The sequence below is a fragment of the Hyperolius riggenbachi genome, chromosome 2, assembly GCF_040937935.1.
Source record: "Hyperolius riggenbachi isolate aHypRig1 chromosome 2, aHypRig1.pri, whole genome shotgun sequence".
In the NCBI taxonomy this organism is placed as follows: Eukaryota; Metazoa; Chordata; class Amphibia; order Anura; family Hyperoliidae; genus Hyperolius; species Hyperolius riggenbachi.
Window position 1 is genome coordinate 174,728,003 of NC_090647.1, and position 13,574 is coordinate 174,741,576.

The window sequence follows — 13,574 nt, forward strand, 5'->3', positions numbered from 1 at the left end:
GTGCAGCATAGCATTACTGCTATGGGGCGCCCAGTTTCGGCGCTTGGCTCTAAGAGCTGCGCACCAAAATCAGCTGATTCACTCCTCACTTGCTTTGTAAAATCCCTGTTAGCTTGGCTGGGGATGTACTGCACCTGCAAGGGCCTGTATTACTATTCAGACATACAACTATGCAGGTGCAATGCTCCCGTCCGTGGGAGCGAGACAGGTGTGTGTGTGTGTGTGGGTGGACTGCGATTGCACCGACTGCCAAGCTAACGGGGCTTCTACCAAGCAAGCAAGGAGGTGGGGGAAGATGACGTGGGAGTAATCAGTGCGGAGGGAGCTGGAGGAAGCCCCAGGTATGTATAAAACTTTTACTTTAGTTCGTCTCTGGTACACTTTAACTTTTTTTCTGCAGTAGTCAAGCATATGTTGCTAAATCTGGCTTGCCTATGACTTACTGATTGTTCACATTCCTTTTGCTGAAACTAACTTTGCCTCTAAAATATAAAGATCTGTTAATCTCTGACCCTAAATTCAAGGCTTCGAGACTGCATTTGATAAAGAATATATAAAAAGTCTTTGTTTGTTGAATTTTCTGACATTGCTGTGAAATTATTGCAATTAAAGTTAAACTCCATTTTTGTTGTAAAAAGGCATTCCTATCCATTATTTTGCATGCCTTTTTTTTGTTATGTGAACATCTATCGTAAAGGCTACAGTGTTCATTGCAAACTGGCATACCCAAAACAGGAAACGTCACATGACTATCTCAGGCTGCTAAAATGAATAATCCAATGTTCAGGGCTGGATTTGTAGTTTGCACCACCCAAGGCCCAATGTTACCAACCCCTGCTCCCCCCTTCAAAATATAACATTCTTACCAACTACCCACACGAAACACAAGCATTCTCCCATGATAAAACCGGACATTTTCTGAATTACATATAATACCCCAGGGAGGCTGCATAAGTAATGTTGGATCATTCCAATGACTTGACAATGACATACCTCCCACATAAGCACTAGTGGTACCTTTACTTCTAGCTACACTGCCTATACAGCAGCACAGCCCTCTATGTACTCCAGAGGGAACTTATAGGATACACCGCAGCCAGCTCTTACCCTCACACACATGCAACACATACTGCATATTACTAGCCACATGTGCATTACGCAGAGAGAAAAGTAAAAAAGCACTGTGTTGCTTCCTCTAGTGCTCCTGTGGAAAGTGTTGAAAAAAATAAAAATATATATATATATATATATATATATATATATATATATATATATATATATATATATAGTCTGGTCAATGGTCACTAACTGTCCCTCAGAGGAGTGCACAATCATAGTTTAGGGCCACTTAGGGAAAGCCAGTTAACTTATTTGTGTGTGTTTTTGAAGTGGGGGGAAAACAGAGTGCCCGAAGGAAACCCACACAGACAAGAGTAGAACATACAAACTCCATGCAAATAGTGCCCTGGCTGGGGTTTGAGCTAGGAACCTGGTGCTGTGTGTGTGTGTGTGTGTGTGTGTGTGTGTGTGTGTGTGTGTGTGTGTGTGTGTCTAGAATACAGGCAGGGGAAACAGACACAGACACTGAATCTTACCAACAGCTTTGCTCTCTTCTTCCTCCATACTGCCTTGATCAGCAGTGTCAGCCCCATGAGATTGGCAGCTACAAGACCTCTGACCTCTGATCCCATCAGACCTCGGAGCAACAGTAGGTGAACATAGGATGCTGTGTGCATAAAAGCACACTAGATGGGAAAGATATGCAGCACGTGGGACAGAGGCTGCAGATTACAGGCTATCACTGTGTACCTTGTGGAGAGGGGAAAGCTGAGGATCAGCAGCAGACCCAGCACTGATGGTGATCCCTTTCTGTATGGCTCAGCTGCTCATGTTGCTTCATTCTATGCCTCCCATCTTAGGCTGAACGCCAGGAGAAGTTTGTACCGGAGGGCAGAGCTGGAGGCTGGTCCTGTAACAGCTTCCTCTATGTTCCACTATTTGCTGACTCCTGTTTAGCCACTGCACATACACACAGGGTTCAGTGTGCATGGTGAAGCGGGCGGCTGCAGAAGGACCAAGCTGACATTTAGAGCAATGTCAGAATGGAATGATGTGGATGGCTCTACAACCACAGTGGCCCATTTTCATTCAGGCACCCTAGGCACCAGAGTAGGGGGCCTTCCCAAAAATCCGGCCTTGCCAATGTGAAAGTCAGAAAGAGAACAAAATAAATTGTTTATTCCATTTTGTAATATTAGATAGAATTTAGCTTCTAGTCTAAACATTAACTAAGTCAAGCAGAGAGATTTAAATATATCGATGTTCAATACAACAAAGAGTCTCTGATTCTAATCCTCTGGCTACTTCATAGCTGTTGACGGTTTTTCTTAAGTATGATTATCTTAGCACCCGTGAAGGCTCAGAATAAAAAAATAATAATTCTGACCCCCACCAACCTGCCATTAAAAGCTTTAAATTGCATAATGTATTCATCAACATTGGAACAGTTTTGTCTTATGCATAGTACCAATCCACAAGAATAGTATGTATTATATGTAAGAGTAGCAACTAGAACCCCAAAGGGTAACATTCACAATTCCACAGTAGGGGCTACATTCCTTACAGACTTAAAGGGACTCCGAGGTCAGCCAACAAATTAAAGTTGTACTCACCTGGGGCTTTCTCCAGCCCAGTGCAGGTCGGGAGGCCCCACGACGGCGTCCTGGCTCCTCTCCAAGTCCCCGCTCCGGAATGGCTGACTGGCCGCAGCCTGGGCGACACTCGGCCTAGTGTCGGGCTGCTCCTTCCACGTATGACGCGGCTGACGTCACTCGCCGGCCGCCTCGCGTCATCACGGCGGCCGGCGTGGCAGTAAGGCGCATGCGCGCTTTAAACGCGCATGCGCAGTACTGCCACACCGGCCTCCGTGATGACGCGAGGCGGCCGGCGTGTGACGTCAGCCGCGTCATACGCGGAAGGAGCAGCCCGACACTCGGTCGAGTGTCGCTCGGGCTGCGGCCGGTCAGCCATTCCGGAGTGGGGACATGGAGAGGAGCCAGGACGCCGTCGTGGGACCTCCCGACCAGTACTGGGCTGGAGAAAGCCCCAGGTGAGTACAACTTTCGTTTTTTGGCTGAGCTCGGAGTCCCTTTAAATAGCAATCTGTTGTAACTCATATGTACCTACCCATGCTAGATTAAAAAGAAGATCATTGCATGAACCATGATGTAATAGTTAGAAAAACAATCCCAAAAATCCACAAATGTCCCAAATTAAAACCTATATAAAGTATAGTTACAGTATCACAAAATAGAAAATAATTAATCTCCTACAACCTACCCATTAAAACATATGGGGGAGGGGTTGTATTTTCACCATCATTTGGGCTTCACCCTTCTGATGACAAGAACCAGGCCCACACACAAAAATGTGTTTCAAAACATTGGACTTCTAGGATGATACATGACTAACACCCATGTAACTTCTGACAACTGTCTCAATCCAGCATCAGTGTCTCAAGACTTACTTGCTGGCTTTAAGCCACCCAGACATTGACTATTATTCAAAAGGACCTAATGTCTACAAGTTTCTTTTAATTTATTTTTTTCCTTATATGGTCACTACAAAGGACTGTGGTCATTTAACCACTTGACCGCCTAGGGTTTTTTTTTTATTAAAAATAATGAAAAATGTATTTCATTTTTCTATGGGAAGGTGTATAATAGGGTATTTGGATGTGGTTTTACAGATACAGAGTTAGTGTGTTCTAAAAATAGAAACAGAACCAAGTGTTTATATTGTTCTAAAAATAGAAACAGAACCAAGTGTTTATATTTGATTATATTTGTGTAAATACAGGGAGGTAGATACTCTTGCTGGTGGTGGTCAAGTAGTTGGTCTTTAGAATTATTTTTCGATTTTCTGGATTATTTTAAAGGCATACATTTATCATTTACTATACATGCGGGCAATAGAACCCTCACATGTCTAGGTCTAACATTGGTGGTGTAAAAGAACATTAAAAAAATATGAAAAACTAGGAAACTGTCACTTCTGGCTCCTAACCACTACCCCACATGCACAATGCATGTTGTTCCAGAAGGTGAGAACATACATATCAAGCTAAATTGCTCTAATATGCATAGTTCCTAATTAGAATCTTTAACTTTGAATGGTTATTTAAGGGAGTTCCACTTTATGCCTGTGCTAATGAAACAGTAGCAAGGAACTTTGTTAAATTGCAGCAGTGATTAAACAGAATCTCGCACTCTTCCCATCCTGTCACTTAATGTCACTTCATGTTTTAGTAAAGTTACTTTTGGAGAAAGACTGGAGGTTTGTTAATCACAAAGCATGTGCTATCGGGTTTACTTTAAACCTTAGTCCTTCCATAAGGGGTAAATTAATAAAATTTGATTCAATTTTAATGATTCTTACTCTTCAGGACCAAATACTTCTGAGTTCTGAGTTCCACACTGTGTTGGATATTAAGCATTGAACAGAAAATGGTGAATTATTCTGCAAAATGACAGTACATCAGTTGTAAATTATGTAATATATGATATTTGTTTAGAATGCTTAATCAATCCTGTTTGTCAGCTTACATTATTTGAGTCACTAAGCAAATGTAATTGTATGCACGATGGTGACGTGTAACGTTACTAACATTTTTGAGTGAACAGAGCTAAATAGGTATTTATTTTAGAAGTTGCATGCAGTCACAAGAACATAGTGAAGTTATTTCACCATAAAGTTTATTAGATGATGAAAAAAGATGCCTGAAGGTCTTTACTAATAAAACATTAGAATGCCACTTCTTAAGGGAGGGTCAACACATATACAATGAAGATATTTTAGACCAGCCACTTTGTCATCATTTATTGCTCAATGTCATGAACATTCAAGTGCCCTTGATAAAGCCTTTGTAAAATCTTTCACGTAATCAATCCAGTTTAGGCTGTTGACTATGTACCTCAAGCTATGATTTATTAGCACTGCTGTAGCAGAACCCCTTGATTAGCATTTAGTGTAAATATACCATGTTTGACCGATGCATACTTCAAAGACAGTTAAAAGTGTGTGTGTGCGTGTGTGTACTCGCAGATAAAGAACTGTAGAGATTGCTAGGTAATTGAACTGCTTACCAAAACCCAATACAATAAGTTTGAAAATATACATTTAACATTCTCTTGGAAGAGAAAGGAGCCTTGGGTAGAAAACAGCAAAATGCTGCCCTTCACTGGTTAGAAAAAAAAAACCCTATATTGGCGTGCACGAAAAAAGGGAGCCAGGAAAAAATTGCCGGGCTGGACAACGAAATGACGCCGATGGATAACAACATCTCAATAACAACAATAAAGTTGGTTAACAATAAATATGGTTTTAAAACAGATGGGAGTTGATAATGAAAATATATTAAAAAAATCATAACATAATTAACATTACAGTTTAACCTAACCCTACTCTCACACAGAACCCTACCCTGGTGGTGCCTAACCCTAAACACCCCCCCCGGTGGTGCTTAACCCTAACCTCCCGGTAGTGTCTAACTCTAACCACCTCCCTGGTGGTGTCTAACCCTAACCACCACCCCTTTGTGTTGCCTAACTCTAACCACCTCCCCCCTCCCCCCGGGGTGCCTAACCCTAACCACTCCCCCTGCAGATACACCCTTTTACACATAGAAGCGATAATATCTTTGACAATGTAAAATGTGTACATACAAACAAAATAATATGATAAAAACTATACCGTTGCAAGTTTCTAAAACAATAACATACTTAAAAAACTTTCATGCTCTAATGTTGTTAACGATATTCATTGGGTGCCCTTTTTCTGCTTTTTTCAATGTATTTGCATTATGGTCTATGGCGACGCCCTTATCGTCTACTTGCCGCCGGCATCATTCTTTTCCTGCTTCCCTATATTGGGCTTCAATAGTAATGAAAAAACACTTTTTTGCTAGCAATTTTGAACAAATGGACTGTCTCACTTAGTCTCAAAAAACACTTCAAATTTATTAAATATCTGCATACAAAACCCCCCAATCACCCCCATAAAATCGAGCCAAAGAAATATCCCAGCCTAGCATACACAGCCGGCCGTGTCACTCACTCTGCACAGCCAATCTACATCATTGACACAGGATAAGAAAAAGATGACCCCAAAAGATGAAGTGACAAGGGTAGTGATGCAATATGGAACTCACTGGAACCAACTGCGGAGACTTTTGGCCAAACACTGGCATTTGTTGAGACTTGACTCTAAAATAATACAGGTAGTAGGTGATTATCCCCATATGGTGGCTAAAAGGGCCTCTAACCTGCGTGACATGTTAGTGAGGTCTGAGTTTAGATCCACTACAGTACAATCGTCACGCATGTGGTTGGGCCCCTCGACACGCCCCAATGGGATGTACCCGTGTGGAAAATGCACAGTCTGCCATTTAGTTGATCGTGTGGGAAGCTTCTCTGACTCACAGTCCAGAAAATCCTATGATATCCGGTCCTTGTGAGAGTAAATTCGTGGTCTATATGATCACATGTCTGTGCGGACTTAAACATATTGGAAAAACGACACGCATGCTGAAACAAAGAATACAACAACATGTGGGGAATATTAAAGAGGGGGATGAAACTAGCCCATTAGGCCTGCACTTTAAATTATTCCATCAAATGGACCCTGACTCACTGAGATTTAAAGGGGTTATCAAAATGTCTATTCCACCAAGAGGGGGGAATTTAGACAGACGCTTATGCCAGATAGAATCAAGCTGGATTTTTAGATTAGCTACAGTAATTCCGAGGGGTTTGAATTCTGATTTACCATTGTCCCCTTTCTTACCTGAGTAGATACATATTTCCCCGGTGTTCTGTGTGTGTGAGAGGTCTGGCTGAGTGAAAAGGTCCTTTTCCTTCCCCCCCCCCCCTTTTTTTTGTATGTCGTTGATATTGACATGGATCCCCCAAAGTGAGATATTAATGATATATAGGTGTATGCAGGTAGGTGGATTTGTGGGTATAGACTGTCTGTAGCATATGTGTATATATGTGAGAGGGGACCCTGTAGGTATATGTAATTATATAGATAAGGAATGAGCCCACATAAGTTGGTGTGCGTAAATAACTGGAACAGGTCCAATTTAATTCTCATATGGATCTTTTCTGTTTTCCAAAACATACATCTCATACTCCCCCAATATCCCCAGCATGACTGTGAAGAATCTCTTTTGAAATTAACTCGAAAAAACTAAATATAATGCTATGATCATCTGCTGCTGTGTTATTATGAAGGGGTAAACTGAATGACCAATGATCTTTGAGCAGAGGCGGGGATATGCTGAGTAGGCTGGAGAGGATGGCTTTTAAAAACAACATGACGGCGCTGCCCATGTGACCGTCTGAGGAAGCCCGAGGGGCGGGCGATACTAGTCAAGGGAACGAGCCGGAGTGACGTCACACGCTGCGCGCTTGCCGGCGCATGGACTCAGAACTGCGTGAACTACTGTTGTCGGCATAAGAGGTGAGAGGAGGAGGCGAGCAACAGCTGGAGGGGAAGCCAAAGATCCGCCATGAAGGACTCTTAAGCCTGAGGAGGTGGTGAGAGCCCGCAGGGCAGAACATCTTGTTATGTGCATATGAGGGTAGTGAAAACGCTGCAATGCTAAGGCGCCAGCCCTCTATGTGTTATTGAACTGTACATCTGCCCTCTGCTTGGCTGCAAGTTAAGTGTTCACTTATGCTAACTGAGACCCCCCCCCCCCGCTGTATGGACTAACATGTTTGCATGCTAACCCTCACTCCCCCTAAATGAACTCTATATGGAATATATGACAAGTCAGCACAGTGGTTAACATATATGTTTATGTGTGAAGACTCTATCTGGAACAGATCTGGGACTTCTTCACTATAGATATTGCGCAGCCCTGGGCATGGAGCTGGATTGAAGGCCATAACTTATACATCAGGAGACTATTACATTCTGGAAACTGCCGGGAGTGTAGCTCTTGTTTGAATGATGTAGATTGGCTGTGCAGAGTGAGTGACACGGCCGGCTGTGTATGCTAGGCTGGGATATTTCTTTGGCTCGATTTTATGGGGGTGATTGGGGGGTTTTGTATGCAGATATTTAATAAGTTTGAAGTGTTTTTTGAGACTAAGTGAGACAGTCCATTTGTTCAAGATAACCTTTATCACTCTTAGGCTCCCCCATTAGTGTGGGGTTTCACACTTTCCGCATATTTTGATGGGTGCTGGATACTATACACTTGTCAATTGCTAGCAATTTTGCTATCAGTTGAGTGGACTTTCTATGATTTTCCTACATTGTAGTAGAACCCCTAACTGAGTAAATTAACCCCCCTGGCGGTCTATTAAAAACCGACAGGGGGCAGCAGAGCAGTTTTTTTTTATTTATTTTTGTTTTAAATCATGTAGCGAGCCCTGTGCAGCGGCATCCCCTCGCTCTCTTCGATCGCCTCCGGCGATCTCGGATCAGGAAATCCCGTTCAAAGAAAAAAAAGAAAAATAAAGAAAAAAAAAGAAAAATAAAGAAAAAAAAAATAAAGAAAAAAAAAGAAAAAAAATTCCTGCAAATCGGCCCAGCAGGGCTTGAGAAATCCTCCTGCGCGGCATAGCCCGTGCTCAGCACGGGCTTACCGCCAGGGAGGTTAATGAAGTCCTCTCAAACAATAGGAAAACTAGAAAAAACAATATCAAACAAACCACTAAAATGTTCCATTGGATTGGGCATGGGAAAGGAAACTCATTTTTTTTTACATTTTCAAGTATGATGGCTAAGTGGGCTAGCACCCTCCTTTTACCACTATGGCACATCAGGTATGATTCTCAACCAAGACCCTATTTTCAAGCAGTTTGTATGCTCTCCTCATTTTTGCATGAATTTCCTACAAGCACCAGGTTTCCTTACACTCTTCAAAAACATCCTCATCCACCAGGCTCCCCTAAACTCTCATTGATGTGCATGTGCAGACACAAATACACACACACGCACACACGCACGCACGCACGCACGCACGCACGCACGCACACACACACACACACACACACACACACACACACATTATAAAGTGTGATAACAATGACTTTTCTGCATGTTTCTGTTTGCTAACTGTGCTTATTTTTCTAATTCATGGTTTCAATCACTCATGAGGGAAATGTGTAACTCTGTGGTCAACATTTGCCTTTTTCAGTGTATATGATAACTGTTGGTTCCCTCGGAGCTATTGTCTTTGTCTAGCTTCCAACTGTCATTTTACAGAGCAGATATACAAATTTACAGAGCGGAGCTCTGTTAACAGTCTGCCAGCGGTGATTGTTGCTGGCAGACTGTAAAAAAAAAAAAAATCACCATTTTTTATGTTGTACAGTGCTGCAATCTACTGCAGCACTGTACTGGGAACAGCCTTGTCACTTGGCTGTCCCCTGGAGTGGCTTACACATGATCCCCTACCTATAGGCAGATGCCTATGAGAGAGGATCACCCTGATTGGACCTTGAGGGGAGAGAGTAGATAGGGGGAAAAATAATAAATTTTATTTAAAATAAAAGAATAAATAAATTAGTAAAAAAACAAACAAAACAAAAAAAAACAAAGCCTGCAGCAGCAATCAGAGGCAATCAGAGGCCACAAACAGAAAGCTCTGGTAATGGGCAGAAAAGGGGGGCAGACTAATTTGTAAGCTAATTTGTATGGCTCTGCAGTGAGCTGTTAAAGCTGCAGAGCACTGAATTGTAAAAAATAGTCTTGTCACTACGGGGGTTTAAGCCTGTGGTCCTTAAGTGGTTAAATCAAAAGGCAGTTAAAATATTTAAGCTGAATTATTGCAAATACTCTCTGCTTAAGAAGTCAAATTTATAATAAGCATAGTTTTTGTTGTTGTTTTTTTTTGTGTGTGTTTTTTTTTTTTTTTAGAAAGGGGCTTTTTTATAGTGGTTCTGGGTCACCATGAGCTATCTGAGTATTCCACAAATTCTTCACACATTTATTTTTCCACAGGAATGCTTTATTAGGTTAATGTCACTAGTATCACCCGGCTAGAGATGGTGGCCGCTAAGTGAGGAAAGAAAAGAGATGCACCATTTGCGATCCTGTGCCTCAGTCTCTGTCCAAACACATAAGAAAAAGGGCAATTTTAGAGAAACAAAAACTAAGAGACACACATAGAGCAAGTATAAGATTTGCAACATGTATAATGTTTTCTCAATTTTGCTTTACTTCTTAGGCTGTGAACATAGGTCTGCAAAGTGGATTCTAAAAAAAAAAAGTCTAGCATAATCATCTTAACTAATTTTATATCGCCTATTCACCTTTTTTTTTATTCACTCTGCCTTATATCTGGGATACTTCTGGCCAAATGATAGTATCAAATACTCTTTAACCTATTTCCCACCATGTAATTGCTCTAGGTCTGCTATATAAATGGTAAGTAACCTTTTTTTAAATATTTTCTGACTTCAGAACATACTGAAGTAGGCTGATGCAGTGTACTCCTGGCAGGGAATGATGTGTGAGGCTGTGTCTGTAGAAAAGCCAGTTAAACAAGCAGGGAGGCAAGGTTTCTGGAAGGGCTTTAAAGGGATTCAGAACTGGATTACATTAAATGTTTTATATATACCTTGGGCTTCCTCCAGCCCCAATCGCTCCCGCGCCACTGTCCTCAGTCTTCTTCAGTGCCGGTACCGGGTCCCCGCACTTCCGTCAGACACGGCAAGTCTACGCATGAGGAGTGCATCCTCTACGTATCTCTCCAGCGGCTGCTGGAGAGATACGCAAAGAGCGCACTTTACTTACATCAGACTGGGTCCAACTCACGGAAGTGCAGGGACCCGGTACCGGCACTGCAGAAGACTGAGGACAGCGACGTGGGAGCGATTGGAGCATATGGGGCTGGAGGAAGCCCAAGGTATATGTAAAACATTTAATGTAATCCAGCTCTGGTACACTTATCTTTTTGCTGTAGAAATAAAAGCTGATTGTGAGTAAAATACAGCAGACACAGCCACAATAAAAAAATAAAAAATATAAAACTAAAATATTCCTATGTATCTATCTATCTGCCTATCTATCTATCTATCTATCTATCTATCTATCTATCTATCTATCTATCTATCTATCTATCTATCTATCTATCTATCTATCTATCTGTATATATATATATATATATATGTATGTATATATAGTATATATCAGACAAACCTAAAGAACTAAAGTGTCTTTTAAATGTTATATGTTATTAACTTAATGCTGTAAAGACAGATTTGGTGTAATTATGTTAATTCACCTTGCATTTGGAATGTTGATGATCATTAAACATAGAGGGCAAAGAGAGAAGATTGCTACACAGATAGAAATGCATCTATTGATTGATAAGCCTACCAATCACTAGCTGCATGCCCCTGGAGTACAACGGGCCTTCAAAATATAGAAAACTGTAGCATGTGTTCCAATAGTAATTTAGCTCTCCTTGAAACAGGTCATTTTGTAATGTCATCTATTAATATTGTATTTTTATCCATAAACTTTATCCAATGTGTATCTTCAATCCCTTTGAGGTTCAGGAGTGATCCCGTAATCTTCTATGACCATAATATGTCACAAAATTGTTGTCCATAGAGACAAGGCTTTTTCCTCTTTTCTTGTTTTCTGAATTGCTGTATATGATTTCCTACTGAAACATGAGTAATTCCATAACATTTGAAAGTACAAAAATTACTATAAAATAGTTCCCATTCATATTGCTCTGTTGGTGACAAATTGATACAAAGATAGTTCAGATATTGAACAGCCACTTGCATGAATCATTTGTGTGATATTTCATGGTACACTGCACTTATAATAGTATTCAAAAAATAATGTTATCTGTGTTTATACATGTGAATGCAGTGCAAGGGGGAACAATGTATTTGTGCAAATAATTCAGTAATAAATAATTAATGATAACTATGTTGTCATTCCTCTGGTAAATAATAATAATAATAATAATAATACAAAAAATGTACATCTGATTCGTGAAGGAGTGGGGTAAAAGTAATGAGAAAACATACCACAAATACTAGAAAAAGCCTTTTAATATGCCTTAACCACTTGCCGACCAGGGGATTTTTCAATGATCGGTGCTGCGTTGGCTCTACAGCCCGCAGCACCAATCAGGAGTGCAGCAGGGCGATCAGACTACCCCCCTTTTCTACCCACTAGGGGGATGTCCTGCTGGGGGGGTCTGATCATTGCCAGCTGCATTTGCTTAGCGGGGGGGGGCTCTTCAAAGCCCCCCTCCGCAGCGTTCTCCGCCGTCTCGCAGCTCCCTCCCTCTCCCTCCCCCTGTGAGCTGCGCAGGACGGATTTCCGTCCTGCGCATTAAAGCATAGGCTTCAGCCTATCATATGCCGGCGATCCCCGGCCAATCAGATAATTCTTCCCCGCGTGTTTACATTTTGCCAGCGAGCCGTGATCGGCGGGTCTCCGGCTGTTCACGGAGACACCCTCCGTGAACTGACATGGAAAGGCTTTTCCATGGTAACCCGCAGACGACCAGTTTACGCCAATCGGCGTTAGCTGGTCGTCAAGAGGTTAAGGTGAATAAGAATTTGCATAGGAACTGTAAACTTTACTTTGGTAATTGGATTTGCCATTAATGTGTGTAATAGTTTACTCAAATTGTACTATTTTTTAATGCTTGGAATTGCAACAGATGCAAAAAGTTATTAAGAAAAAAATTGTTGTTGTGAGCAGGTACATGTGACTGACTGCAAATCGGGATGAGTGAACAAAACTTTCAAGTTTGAACTTTACCCCTAAACTTGCTTAGCGATTCTGCAAGCAGATTTTGTACAAGAATTTGTACTTAACAATGACGTCACTGGTGCACTGACCACTGAAGTCAATTGCAAAGGCCCTGCACGTGCTATCATCCCCAATTTTGCTACCTCTTCTAGTAAGGATAGTGAAAAAGTCAAGGAGTTTTAAATCAGGATGATACCATTTATTGGCTAACTAAAAATGAATAGAGATGTAGCGAACGGTTCGCCGGCGAACGGTTCCAGGCGAACTTTGGTGGTTCGTGTTCGCCTGGACCAGGCAAACTTTTGCAGAAGTTCAATTCGCCCCATAATGCACTATGAGGGTCAACTTTGACCCTCTGCATCACAGTCAGCAGGCACATTGTAGCCATTCAGGCTACACTAAGCCCTGGAGCCCCCCCCCCCTTATATAAGGCAGGCTCTGGCGGCCATTAGCCTCACTCGTGTGCCTGCTAGAGACAGACTAGGGACAGCTGCTGCAGACGTGCTCTTCTAGGAACAGATTAGTTAGGTTCTTGGCTGCTTAGCTTGCTCCTGGCTGATTATTATTGCTTTTATAGCACCCCTCAACAGCTCTTTTCAGAGCTCATCCTGTATTTTTTTTTCTGTGTGTCAAACTGACACTTTTGTTGCATGCACAGCCTTGCTAATTCATAGTGTGTGTGCCACTGCCAGCAGCCCAGTACATTCAGTGACTACCTGTGTGTGTGACAGGGAGCTGCACATTGTACTACCCAGTACTGCATATACCCAGTA

At 41.8% G+C, this 13,574-nt stretch overlaps 1 protein-coding gene across 1 annotated transcript in view; it reads right to left on the reverse strand.

Annotated features, from left to right (window-relative positions):
- The window catches only part of LOC137544899 (protocadherin-9-like), a 1,465,400-nt gene that overhangs the window by 182,149 nt on the left and 1,269,677 nt on the right, over positions 1-13,574 (reverse strand). The gene's annotated exons all lie outside the window — the stretch shown is intronic.